Below are 14,209 nucleotides of genomic sequence, written 5' to 3' on the forward strand. Positions count from 1 at the left end.
AACAGACATAAATAAATATAGATGGGGGTTCTTTTTGTTTTCATTTTATTTTTTTCAATTAAATGTAATGATAGTTGTCAATATTCACTTTTTGTAAGATTCTGAGTTCCAGATTTTTCTCTATCCCTCCCTTCCCCTCTCCCTTCCCCATGACAGTGAGTAATTTGATATAGTGGTATACATGAACAGTCATGTAAAACAAATTTCCATATTAGTCATATTGTAAAAGAAGAATCAAAAGGGAAAATACCAAGAGAAAGAAAGAATATATAACAAAGTTTGAAAAGCAAGCAGATCATTTTGACAAAGTACATAATTACAATTCTAATTTTACAGAGGCATGTATATGTTACTGAGACATACAGTTTAAAAAGAGCAGAGGTACGCAGAGAAGCTAAAAAACAGAGGTGTGCAGTTTCAGAAAAGATATCCTTTCCAAAGTTATCCAAAATGAACCAGGTCACCAGAGAGGATCTGGAGTTTTCTTCACCAAGAATGATGAACTCAACCTAGGTGGACGCTTGAAGGATTGGAGCCAGGACAAGGGAAGAGGACTCACCAGACTGGGTGAAGGGGTGGGGTCACACTCTGGAGAAATAAAAAGAAAAAAAATTTAAATAATATGGAGCTACAATAAGGATTTCACAAGACCTAGCAGCAATTATATTGAGGGACAATTGGTCTTAGATCTTTATTTATAGGATTATAACCAAAGATAATTTACCCCCAAAAGTTAAATATAATCTTGAAAGAAAAAAAGATAATGAACTGAAAGATACAGAATTTTTGTGACAAAACCCCAGAAGTTAAGGCAAAATTCAGCAAATAATATGAAGGAGAAACACAATATGAAGATTAATTGTAATAAGATAAAATTGTCATCTTTGTATATATGAAACTAATAGCAGTACTCCTATGATAGTCATCATTATCTTGGAAGTTTAAAAGACAAGACTTAAGCTCAGCTAAGTCTGATGGGGAAATTTAAGAAAAATAAAACTGTATGGAGAGGTAAGAAAGTGGAAATTATCTCATACAAATGAGACATAAAAGAAAAAATTGATATAGAAGAAACTAGTGAGAGGAGGGCGGATAGTATTGGAACCTTACTCTCATCAGAATTGAACTATGGAGGGAAATATTTATCTATATTCTTAGACAAATATAGATGAACAGATATACTGATAAATGCATATATGTGTATATATATGTAAAAAAATCTTCTAAATTCAGAAAGAAATAAGAGAGGAAGGGGTAACATGGAAGAGGTTAAGGGAGGGATTTTTAGAGGAGTGGGTAGGTTAAGGAATGGGAGGGCAAGATAGCAGGTAGAAGTAAAGCAGAGGGATGAGGAAGGACAGGATAAATAGGATGAGGAGGATAGTAAGGAAAATACACAAGTAATTGTAGCACAGAATGTGATTGGGATCAATTTGTCCATAAAATAGAAATGGATGGCAGATTAAAAATCTCAATTCAATAATATGTTGCTTTCATAAAACATAAAAGTGAAAGATAGACACAAAGATAAAAGGCAGGAATAGAATTTATTATACAAAAAAGCAGGCTACTACTAATCATGATCTGAGACAAAGTTCAAGTTAAAATAGATTTAATCAAAAATAAAAATAGTGAAAGCACATTATGTGTCAGCAATATTATTCACTATTGTTTTAGATTCTATAAAATACCTTGATAATATCAATTACCTTTGTATATATGTGCCAAAACAAATACAGGCACTATATGAAAATAAACATCTTTAATGATTTTAAATTTATAATTCTTCGTTAGCACTCCCTCTTTGGTAAAGGTTACAATTCATCAAGGTCTTTTCAATGATAATAATTCTTGTCCTGCCAAAGGGATCAACCTAAAATGTGCAGGGAATTTTGCTAGGTTCTTTAACAGTCATTAATGTAAATCCTGAGGTGAGGTTTAAAAAACAACTCACAACTGTCTTAACTACCAAGACAAAATGATCACCAATTTTTCTGAGTGATGTGTGGGAGACGTTCATGCCTGAAGGAGTCCATACATCCTAATTAAGTAATCTTAAATAAAAATCTGTCACATGTAGTACTGAAAGAGAGGACACGATGGTAATAAGTGAAACCCAATGAACTGGTTTTGTTTCTGACTTTTAGCTCTGGAACAGAAACAATATTCTTGAGCTAGATTTGGAAATTCAACTTGAACAGAACAGATTAAGAAACTCGTGACATCTGACTGGAACAGGTTGACCTCCTCATCCTGACTAGTAATGAGCTCTTCATTTGAGAATTCAGTCAATCTGACCCTGTTTTTCTTTGCAAAAGGGAATAGCCAATTAACTGAAAGAAGCCCTGCACCAGAAAGATAGTTTCCTGTACAAGAGACCTGGATGTTAATTCAATGACAAGATCTACCCAAACAGACAGGATATGCTACAGCTGTCCCCAAGCATCAGAAAACCTGGTCAGAGAGTTGTGAACATCATGATTTTTCCTGTTTAGGTCCCCTTAAATTCCTGACGGACTGAAGAATTCCTGAAGAAATCCCCAGGTCAGTCAGCATCCTGCTGTTCCATAAACCTGTTAAGTTAACCCTACCTCTGGCTTGCACCCTTGCTTTTTTTTGTTCCATTTAGCTATGCCCTTAATTTTCCATGGTGACCTAGATATTTCCCCTTGTTGCATCACTCACCTTTGCTAAATCTGGATACCTTCTCTCTTCTCACAATTTGCCTTTAAACATTTCCCAAGAGCATTTTTAATTAAGGGAATCATACAGACCCTTCCTTACTACCCCTATATCCCCCCAGATTTTATCCCTGTACACTAGTACATTATTCCTATTTCTGAGGATAGATGGCAGCTCCTTCCCATTAAGTGTAGGTCTCCATTTGCCTGTGTCTTCTATTCTTTTGCAAACCCCCCCAAGTAGCCAAGACCTAGGGATCATAGGACCCTAGATGCAGAGGAGACCTCAGAGGTCATTTAGTCTAGACCCTTGATTTTAGAGAGGAGGGAAATGGTACCTGGAGAAAGGAAAAAGTCAGCCCAAGGTCAAGTCAGAGGCAAGATTTGAATCGAGATTTACTGACTCCACAGCTAGGGATCTTTCTTTCATTCTGGCACCCTCCTTTGATCATATGCTGTTGCCTCAGATTCTCCTGGACTCAGAGTCAAAGACTCCCCTAAAGACCACAATAGTGTGCTCTTTCCCACAGCCCCCCTTGTAGAAGACACCAAGGTTTCCTCCATCATGGATCTAGAGCCTTGGAAGTGGGAATTGAAACTCTGCTGGATGAGGAGAAAGAGGAGGACAGGTGGGGAAGGGAATGGTGTGAGAGTAAGGGAAGAGGAAAGGTAAGATGAAGGAAAGGGGAGGGGGAGGAGGAAGAGAGGAGTGGGGCAAAGGGGCAAAGAGAGAAGCTGCCAGGCGTGCCTCACTCTTTATAAGAGACAGGAGTAGAGGAGACAGGGAGCCAACCCGGGACTTAACAGCAGCCGTATTTCTGCATGAGCGCCCGACTTGACTCTCCAAGCTGTGGGCTAGCACCTCAACCTCTCTCTCCCAAAACCTTCTCCCTCCCTGCACCTCTCAGAGGGGTGGAAGCGGCCTCAGCAACCAAGGTGGCCAGAGCTGGGTGGACAGCTCCTGGATAGTGGGAACCAAGGCTTCTAGGCAGAACTAGGATCTTGTATCTCCTGTTTTCTGAGAGTTTTCCGGAAAGTGGGAGCTGTCCTCGCTGACCCGTGCTTGAGAGGCTGTGCGCCAAAAGCCCAGAGTTGCAGGTGATTACCCATGGGCGCCTTCAGACTTCCCAGTAGCTATGCCATCGTCCTCTTCTTCTTTGGCTTGGTCTTTACCTTGAGTGCCTTGATCATCACCATCCTCCAACTGTGCTCCCTCCTGCTCTGGCCTCTCAACAGGAAGATTTACCGAAAGATCAGCTGTTGCCTTGCCCACTCCCTCTGGTGTCAGATTGTGATGCTTTGGCAGTGGTATTCCGGCTCCCAGTTCACCTTATTCACGAATCAGAACTCATTGGACAAGATAGGAAAAGAGCAAGCCATCATCATCTTTAATCACTCCTTTGACATTGACTTTGTCTGTCTCTGGGCCTTCTTGGACCACTATGGGATCCTTGCCAACACCAAGAACATCATGAAAAGTGAATTATTATCCGTACCTTTGTTTGGTTGGGTGTGCTACTTTGATGAAAACTTATTCTGCAAAAGAAAATGGGAGGAGGACAAGAAGAGCTTGCTTAAAGACCTGAATCGTTTGGCTGACTACCCCAAAAGCTTGTGCTTTGTCTTGGCTTGCGAAGGGACTCGTTTTACGAAGGAAAAGCATCAGATCAGTATGGAAGTGGCCAAAATCAGGGGAATGCCCCAACTCAAATACCACCTGCTGCCCAGAACCAGAGGCTTCACCACTCTTGTCCAGGCCCTCCGGGGGAAAGTCTCTGCTATTTATGATATCACAATAAATTTCAGGGGACACCAGAATCCATCTTTTCTAGGGCTCATTAGGAGGGAGAAGTATAAAACAGATATGTGCTTTAGGAGAATTCCTTTGGAAGAGATCCCCCTGGATGAAAATGAAGCAGCCAAGTGGCTTCATAAACTTTATCAGGACAAGGATGCTCTACAGGAGCTCTACAATGAGAAAGGGATATTTCCAGGGGAACAGTTTACACCCAGCAGAAGACCATGGGCTCTCTTGAATGCCTTATTTTGGGCAACTGTCATACTATCTTCTTTCTTCAAGTTGGCATTTGTCATATTTCTAAGTGGATCTCCCTTGCTGATACTAACATTCTTTGGATTTCTTTGGGGAGCTTTTTGGGGAATTCAGAGACTGGTAGGAGTAAGTGTAACAGAAAAAGGTTCTACCTATGGAAAGCAAGAATACCAGAAAAAGGAATAATTGTTGCCGTAGATTGAAGTCATAACCAGGTGGGAGTATCAAATTAGCTTAATCAGAAACAAAGGATCAGAAAAAAATAAATCCCTGTTCTCCTTCTTCTTGAGTCTTCTTGAGCAAGTCACTTTCCTTTTCTGGGCTCCAATTTTCTATGTATAAAATGAGGGAGGAGGGCTTGGAGGTGATGATTTCTGTAGAGCACTCCAGTGCTAAAATTATGAATCTAATCCAATTTTATCAACTCCACATGAAATGTCAATGCCTCAAGATGAGTTCCTTGGTTTAGAGTCACCCTGTGGAGTTTCCTAGGGTGTTATCATGCAGTCAATCAAAGAACATTTGCTAACTGTAATAAGCATTATCTTAGTGTAGAATCTACAAAGAGGGGAAAAAGACATTCTCTGTCCTCAAAGAGCTCAAAGTCTAGATCTGGGTGTATAACATGGAAATAATTTGGTACAAGCAACATAAAGAGGGGATGTATTAGAGATAATCAGCAAAGGATAGGCAATAGTTTAAGGTAGGATTGGGAAGATCTTTTTGTAGAAGGTACAGAAAGAAACTGAAATGATGTGCTACAGGCTCCATTTAGATTCTATCCTTTTTCTGCAGGTAGATTGCATTTTTCATCCTGAGTCTTTTGGTATTGTGTAGATCATTATTTTGCTGGGAAAAAAAGTGAAATCAGGGCAGCTAGGTGGCACAGTGTATAGTTCACCAGCCCAGGAGTCAGGAGTACCTAAGTTCAAATCCAGCCTCAGACACTTAGTAATTACCTAGCTGTGGCTCCTCGGACAAGCTGCTTAATCCCATTGCCTTGCAAAAACCTAAAAAAAAAAAAAAAAAAAAAAAAGGAAGAGTTAAATCATGCACAATTGTTTATCTTACAATATTGCTGTTACTATGTACAAGGTTCTCCTGGTGCTGCTCGCCTAAATTTGTTCATGTTAGTTTTTCCAGGCTTTAAAAATCATCCTGCCCATATTTTATAACATTCCATTCTAATCATGTGCCACAACTTGTTCAATCATTCCTTTATTGATGAGCATCTCAATATCCAATTATTTATCACCATAAAAAGAGCTATTATAAATCCCTTTCCCTTTTCTTTTGTTTCTTTGGGATAAGGATCTAGTAGTAATATTACTGAATCAAAGAGTATACCCAGTGTATAACCTTTTGAGCATAGTTCTTAATTGGATTACTTTACAATTCCACCAACAGTGAATTTGGGTCCCAATTTCCCCAAATCCCTTCAAATATTTATCCTTTTCTTTTTTCTATCATATTAGCCAATATGATAGGCATGAAGTCATACCTCAGAGCTTTTTTAATTTGCATTTCTCTAGTCAATAGTATTTTAGAGCATTTTTCAGATGATTGTTGATAAGTTAGACTATTGCCTCTGAAAAATGCCTATTTGTATTCTTTCACTACCAATTGGGGAATGATTTATATTCTTATAAATTTGACTCAGTTCTCTATATATTTAAGATCTTTATCAGAAACACTGGCTATAAAAATTGTTTCCCAGGCTTCTGTTTTCCTTCTAATCTTCATTGCATTGGTTTTGTTTGTGCAAAACCTTTTAATTTAATATAATCAATACTAGCCATTTTACATCTCATAATGCTCTCTATTTCTTGTTTGGTCATAAATTCTTTCTTTCTCCATAAATCTGAGAGGGAAACTATTCCTTGATCTTCTAAGTCAGTTTCTATCAACACTTACATTGTTTACCTGTGAAAATCTCTGAATAGAGTTCACATTTAGAACAAAGTTCACATTTGCACAGATATAAATAAAAGGTCTCCAGACTTTAAAAAAGTACTCATGGTAACAATGCTTTTTTTATTTTTCCTTTTACTTTTACTAGTTCTTTTTGTTTATTTGTTTTAAACTTTGATACAATGTAGGAAAAGAACAAAAAACATTGCCATGTACACAACAGAGTAATAGGATTCAAAATATAAAGCAATGAATTTTCTTTTCAAGAAAGCTTGTAAAATAAATACACATATGTTAAAAATTGTCCACCTTTTCTTTGCTTCCTTGTAGATTTTCTTTTGTTCCTGGTTTGCACTTTTGATTTTATTGTTCTCTCTATTTCCCCCTCCTTACTCACACCCAGAAGGGTACAATTAAGGGCACAAAACTGAAGTTCTCCGAGTTATTGTGCTGATCTCATTGTTGTATGCCTGTGAAATCTGGACAGTCTACCAATGCCAAGCCAGGAAACTGAATCAATTCCAATTAAATTGATTTAGGAAGGTTTTAAAGATCACCTGGCAGGATAAGATAATGAGATCCCTTTTCAAGCTAAACTGCCAGGTGAATGCCTTCAGAGAGCTGGCCTTGTTGTTTGAATGCCAAAGTACACTTGCCATAAAGACTATTTTATGGAGAGCTCAAACAGGATAAGAGCTCACCGGGACTCAGGAAAAGCACTACAAGGGTACTCTCAAGGTCTTTCTTAGAACTTTGGAATTGATTGTGCAGCATGAGAGACACTAGCACAGAGCTGCCCCACTTGGTGGGGTGCTGTATTCCATAAACAAAGCAAAATAAAAGCAGCTCAGAGAAAATGTGAGATATGTAAATTTAGAGAATCCACCCCAGGTATTCACATGCACTATTTGTGCCTGACCTGCTACTTGTCTCTTACAAAAAGATGTTTGGTATCTTCAGTAAAAAAAGGACAAGACCTGCCTCCACCATTCAGAATTGCAGAATGTAAAAATTCATGTCCCTTGCTCCTTCATGTCATCGCTTTAGACTCCTGCTGGTCTTCCAGTTCCAAGGGCCACATACTTGATGCCCTTCTGCTAGGCTCCAAAAGACAAGTTTTGACTTCATCTTGATCAGAAGTAGGCATCCACACCATATCATCCCCTCAATCACCTCCTCATCAGGCCATCTAAAACTCCAGCCACCATTTTATCATCTATATCTATTCCCACTAGAATTTTATATATATATAGCTTGTAAGTCTCTTACTTGTGGGAACCTTGAGATCCCATTCTTTATATACTCAGTGCCTGGCCCATGTAGGTCCTTCTTAAATGCTCACTGATAGAGTACTGTCATCTGCTCACCTTCTAGTTACATTGTGGGCCCTTAATAATGCTTGATTGATATGCTTAGTTTACTAAAAATGAGAATAGAGGAATATTATTCAAAATATGTCTCTTCTATAGTTGAAGTTGATGAATTACTGTAGGCAAAGACATCTGTGGTCTTCAGAGGGCAGATTCTGTGTGGTGCTAAATCTTATTCACTGTCTTTAATGAGTTAGTTTGACTTCATCTGATGTATGATATTCCCAATAAAGTTATTTCCGTTTCTTATTTGTCTTTTTAAATTAAAAAAAAATTTCTAGGTTTTTGCAAGGCAATGGGGTTAAGCAGCTTGCCCAAGGCCACACAGCTAGGTAATGACTAAATGTCTGAGACCAGATTTGAACTCAGGTACTCCTGACTCTAGGGCTGGTGCTCTTCCACTGTACCACCTAACCACCCTTTAAAATTTTTCTCAATAAATGTTCTTATTTTCTTTTAATGATAAAAGAGAAGTCATTGGATACCCTGTCTCTTGTGACACTCAGAAGTGCAGAGATCGAGAAAAGGAGGAAGGTGCGGGGGGAGAGGAAAAGGAGGAGGAAAAAGAGAGAGAGGAAGAGAAGGACACAAGGAGGGAGGTGAAGCAAAGACAGAGAGAGTAGGAGAGAGAGAGAGAGAGAGAGAGAGACAGACAGACAGACAGACAGACAGACAGACAGAGATAGACAGAGAGACAGACAGATACATACATACAGACAGAAAGATGGAGACAGACAGACACAGACAGATGGAGAGAGATGGAGAGAGAGACAGAGAGAGACAGAGAAACAGAGACAGAAAAAACAGACAGAGAGAGACAGAAACAGCAACAGAGACAGACAGACAGAGAGAACAAGAATAACCTCTCTGGGTCTCTTCTTCCTTTCCTGTAAGATATGGAGGTGGGACTAAATGATCTCTGAGGTTCTTTCCACCTCAAACTCCTTATGAATCTAAAAGGGAGCCAGGACTAGGTAGTCAGGACAAAGCAGTCCTTGACCATGCGGCCCAGTTCCAATCTTGCTTGTTCTAGTGTCTATCAGCAGGTGGCGCCATGCTCCTGATGTTCTCTTAGGGCTAGGCGCTTCTCTGACCATTGACCTCCATCCTAGGCTATTATTACATCTGGAAGATGTGTTAGAGATCACAGGGGCCAAATCTGACGTCTTTCAGTTGAGGAAACTATGGCCCACAGAGGATTTCATTCAACTAGAAATTATCAAAAGTTGGATTCTAAATGTTACAAAGTCCCCCCCTTTCTTCTATTTTTAATGATAACTTCCCCAATAGTAAAAGATTATTTTTTCCAGGTAGAGCAGTGAGAAAGCTGTGAGTTCTGTTCTCAGTTCTCCCCTTATCTCTGGGAAATAGAGAACTTACTCTTGGATAGAGCAGCCGATATGATTAAAAGAATGGAAGGAGCCCCATTGCCCAAAGCCCCCTATTTTCCCATTTGCTAGAAGTCTATAAAGAGGCATTTTTTTCCCCTTTGGAACAAAGATTTGCCTAAAAAAAAACCAGACTTAACTCAGTATTGAAGTCTTCCAATGTTCTTCCATTCCCCCCAAGAACTGTCTTTGCTAGTAGACTATTCTTTTGACTGTTTTCCAAACTCCTTCTGCTTGTTATTCTTGTTATGCTTTTTCTCATCTTGCCCTCCAGTCAATAATATCTAAGGACAGCTGACAGGTGTTGTAGTGAATAGAGCATTCAACCTGAGTTCAAAGATGACTTTAGACCATTACTAGCTGTGTGACTCAGGGCAAGTCACTTCATACTGTTTGCCTTGGTTCCTCATTTGTAAAATGAGCTGGAGAAGGAAATGGCAAACCACTCCTTTATCTTTGCCAAGAAAAACCTATGTGGGGTTGTGAAGAGTGCAAAACACTTTACAAATTATATCTCATTTTATCCTCATGACAATCTTGGGTGATAGGAACTATCATGATCCCCATCTTACAAATGAGGAAACAGAGGCTAAGTGATTTGCCCAAACTCACTCAGCTTTTAAGTGTCAGAAGTTGGATTTGAACTAGATATTCCTGATTCCAGATGCCATATTCTAGTCATCAAACCACCTTGGTGATCATATTCATAGAGATTCTAGATTTAGAACTGGAAGGGGACATCTGATCCAATCCTTATATTTCACAGGTGAGAAAACAGAGGCAGGAAAGCTTCAGAAATGTGTCCAGGCAATGAGTAGCATTGGTGGGTTATGAACCCCTATCCTTCAACTCTAAATATGTATCCTTTCTTCTACAACAGTTCTTTACTGGGAGGACATAGATAGATTTCAGGGAAAGGAGTTCTTTGAATTTGGATGACCAAAAAAATGACAATTTTATTTTCACAAACCTCAAACTGAAATTTAACATTTCCTTTGCTTGTGAATGTAGACAAAGGACTTTTCTTTGTGAGATGGGGTCAATAGACTCTACTAAACTAACTGCCAAAGAAGTCCATGACACATCAAAAGATGAGGAATCCTGCTCAACACCCTTCTAGTTATGGGAGTAGGTGACAAGAAAGGTCAGAGAAAGAAGAGAAGGGGGCCTTCTGACAGGGTCTTTGGGAGTGACTACATGGGAAGGGAGAGAAAGAGGGGACACTGAAGAAGACCCAGAAGTATGAATTAGAGAGCTAAGAGGACTCATTTAAAAAAGTAAGAATAGAAAATAAAAAGAATGGTCACAAGCAATAAAAATTCAAGAGCAAAGTATGAAAGCTAGATTGGACCTTAGAGGTCACTGAGTCACTGGATGGCTGAGAGGTGATGTCACATAACCTGGAACTATGAGACTGAATTTGATCTTGAACATTCATGGCTCCAAGACCTGTGTTCTGTTCACTTAATCAAAACCTCACCTATGGTGTTAAACTTAGATAGAAATAAGGGTCATTGTTCTCTTGGGGCAGCTAGGTGGTGTAGTGGATAAAGCACCGGCCCTGGAGTCAGGAGTATACCTGGGTTCAAATCCGGTCTCAGACACTTAATAATTACCTAGCTGTGTGGCCTTGGACAAGCCACTTAACCTCGGTTGCCTTGCAAAAACCTAAAAAAAATAAATAAGGGTCATGAAATGGTAGCCAAGGGTCCCTGTGGGCCACATATTAACATTTTAAAGATGTAATATGATCTGTGTGTTATTGCATTTTTATCTTGTTCAATATTTCCCAATGATAAGAGTTGTGGGCTGTGGGTCTTGTGTATGTCAGCAGGGCTGTATATCACCCAGGAAAATGAAGAAGGGGGTAAAAATCAATAGAACATTGTTAACTGCAACTTCTAAGAAAGTTATGTTAGACTCTCGGTGGGAGAAGTATCAGCCCCACATGACAGCAATGATCTTCCCACCAGCTAGGTTCATTCACAGCAAGCAAGATGACCACTTGTGAATTTTCTCCTTTCTGGATTCATAATGCAGCATTTGTATAGCCTAAAGACCTCACTGAGGATTTGGAGGACCTGATCTCAGCACTGACTAAGAAGATAACTCTGAGGACCCTACTTATTTTATTCCCAAGGAGAAAAGTTACTGAAATTGGTATGGGCAGTGTCATGGTACTCATAGGAGTTGGTTTTATTTATTAAAACTGTAGTCTGGAATCCCAGGTCAATGAAGTATGTTATGGAAAGAAATATGAGCAGGGACTCCTTGCCAATTTTGTGGTCCTGAGACCTAAAGATAGAACCAAAAATGTGTTTGAATCCAAAGTAAGACATAGTTTCTATAGGGTTCCATTATAGAAAATGATGAGAAACAGCTACCTAATAGACATCATCTTTTCTTAGGATACAGACTTTTTCAAGGAGAAGGCATCATTTTTTCCTGGGACATTGATTTATTAAGAATGAGGAGGATGGACATTTTTTTAAAGCAAGACCAAGATAGATAAGGAGGATCTGGGAGTAGAGAAGTAATTGAAATTCCTCAACTAGGAACAAAGGAAAACTGCCTATCATGAATGAGAATGATGAGTTACTGATCTGAAGAAGAATCAGCTATTTATTGACATCAAAGGAAACCAAGAAGTAAGTGCTATGTGGGACATCAAAGGACACCAAGAAGTAGCTGCTATGTGGGGCAGTCAATGGAACCTATGAGAATGCCAAATTTGACCTAGGTTGGTACCAATGTACTTGCTATGGATGCTTCCCAAGCACACCCCCATCTTCCTAATAAACATTATCTTCAAGGACCGCAAAGAATCAACCCGCTCCACATCTAGGTTATTCATGGCAGCTGTACAAGAGAAAGACCTAATATCAGGATAATCATTCCTGTAGGATGACATGGACAATAAAAGCTCCATTTGCATTATGCAGGAGGCTGAGGTAATGGGAAACTGTATGTAAGATCAGAATGCAAATGGCATTTTGGTGTTCAAGTCATAGCTGATGAACACTGAACAAGCCTTCAATCTTGTGTTTATAATGGGCTCTCCATTGGTGGTCTTTACTGAGGTTCTGGGTGGGAAATGAAGAAAGCACTCTACTGGAACTTCAGTGAAGAGGTCAAGATCAGAGTGACTCAAGGGATGCCTGGAACTATGAAGGTCAAAAGATCCATCAACAAGTTGATTCACAGGATGACCATTTGCATCCAGTGCTCCGGTTGTGCCATAGATGACAACAGTTTTAACACAAGTCAGACTCATGATGTACTCATAAGAGCTGAAATACAATAAGATGAAATCCTTTACCCAATGGAAGGCACTATCCATGCATACCCCTTGGATGAACAGTCCTTTTAGGAAGTGGCCCTGATTTTCCCCCCAATCGAAAACTATACGGTTGGGCTTTTTAAAAATCATTTTTGTAGAATGGTAGAAGGAAAATAGAATCCAGACTGCCAAGGTCTCAGGAGAGTGGGTGTGAAGAAATGGTGATAGCTGGTGAAGGCATAACCTGTTCAAGAAATGTGGAAATATAAGAAAGAAGAAAGATGAACTGGAATTCAAGGAAGTAGTAGACTTGAAGAAAAACAATTTCTTAAGAAGAGAAACATTTGTCTGTGTTGTAGACAAAGAAGAAGGGAAGTTGTCAGTGGAGAGGGAGAGATTGAAGATGTAAGAGAGAGAAGGGACAACAAGAATGGACTATTTTCTTAAGTTTGCAAAACCCTTTTTATACATTATCTCCTTTGAGCCTTCAAACCTTGTGAGGTAGGGTCTGTTAGTTACTATTATTCTTTAGATTTCTGATAAGAAAAGCTATCAATCAACAAATATCTATTAATCTTCCCATGAAAAGTACTAGGATTACAAATATGAATTTAAAAACTGAAATAATCTCTACCCTCAACAGGTTTATACTCTATGGTGGGGAAAATTCATAGAGGTTAAGTCATTTGCTCAGGATCACACAGTTAGTGAAGTTCAGAGATTGGATTCAAATTCAAGTCTTTCTACCTCCAAATTCAGGGCTCTATATGAACTGTTATTTTTTTTCTCTTGTTGGTAGTAAGACACCAGAAGAGGTAATTAGGAAGAAAAGAAATCAGGCTAAGTGATGAGGTTAGCTTTGCTCAGAAGTAAAGTCACCTCTTCCTGTGAGATAGGAGAAAATAGAGGAGAATCCTGGGACATTTTGAGGTGAGGATAAGGGAAGTCCAAGAAACTCCTGTTGGATGTCCTCTGTCTTCTTAAAATAGGGATAGAGGTTATCAACAGAGTTCAGGAAGGAAGTTGAGAAGATATGAGGATAATTAATCAAAGAATTGTCGACTACAGTGAGGGCTAAGACATGTTTTCCTAACCAAAGAAAATGATTTTCCACATGCTTCTTATGACAGCCTGATTCCTAATTCTGAGGATGGATGATTAGGCTGAAAATTTAATTTTGAAAAGTTTATGCTTTATGTTATATGTGTAGAAACAAAGACTGTCTTGTGATTTTACCAGTATTAGGGACTCCTGGGTGAGAGAAACTCCCTTTTACCAGGGCAAGTCATCCCTTTCTGCACACTTAGAATCCTAGAGAGACCTCAGAGTTGAGACCTTTCTAACATCTTCTGTGCCTCTTTTGCACATCTATTCATAATATATGTAGATTACAAATATAAGATATATTTCATTGGTTTTTGTCTATAGAAAAAGATCAAATATATTTACAAATATATATATATATATTCATAGCAGCTCTTTTGTAATATCAAATACCTGGAAACTAAGAATTGGGAAACAAATTA

The 14,209-nt window shown here is 38.9% G+C and overlaps 1 long non-coding RNA gene and 1 pseudogene across 1 annotated transcript in view; one reads left to right on the forward strand and one right to left on the reverse strand.

Annotated features, from left to right (window-relative positions):
* Positions 1–263: 263 nt before the first annotated feature.
* LOC141493634 (uncharacterized) overlaps positions 264–14,209 on the reverse strand; it is a 28,287-nt gene continuing 14,341 nt past the window's right edge. The window contains exons 2-3 of the long non-coding RNA XR_012470265.1: positions 5,694–5,744; positions 264–588 (exon numbers count right to left, since the gene is read on the reverse strand). This is a non-coding gene — a long non-coding RNA (uncharacterized LOC141493634). The remainder of the gene's footprint in view (positions 589–5,693; positions 5,745–14,209) is intronic.
* On the forward strand, positions 3,475–5,041 carry LOC141493633 (1-acyl-sn-glycerol-3-phosphate acyltransferase gamma pseudogene; annotated as a pseudogene).

This window comes from Macrotis lagotis, chromosome 7 (genome assembly GCF_037893015.1).
Source record: "Macrotis lagotis isolate mMagLag1 chromosome 7, bilby.v1.9.chrom.fasta, whole genome shotgun sequence".
NCBI classification, from domain to species: Eukaryota; Metazoa; Chordata; class Mammalia; order Peramelemorphia; family Peramelidae; genus Macrotis; species Macrotis lagotis.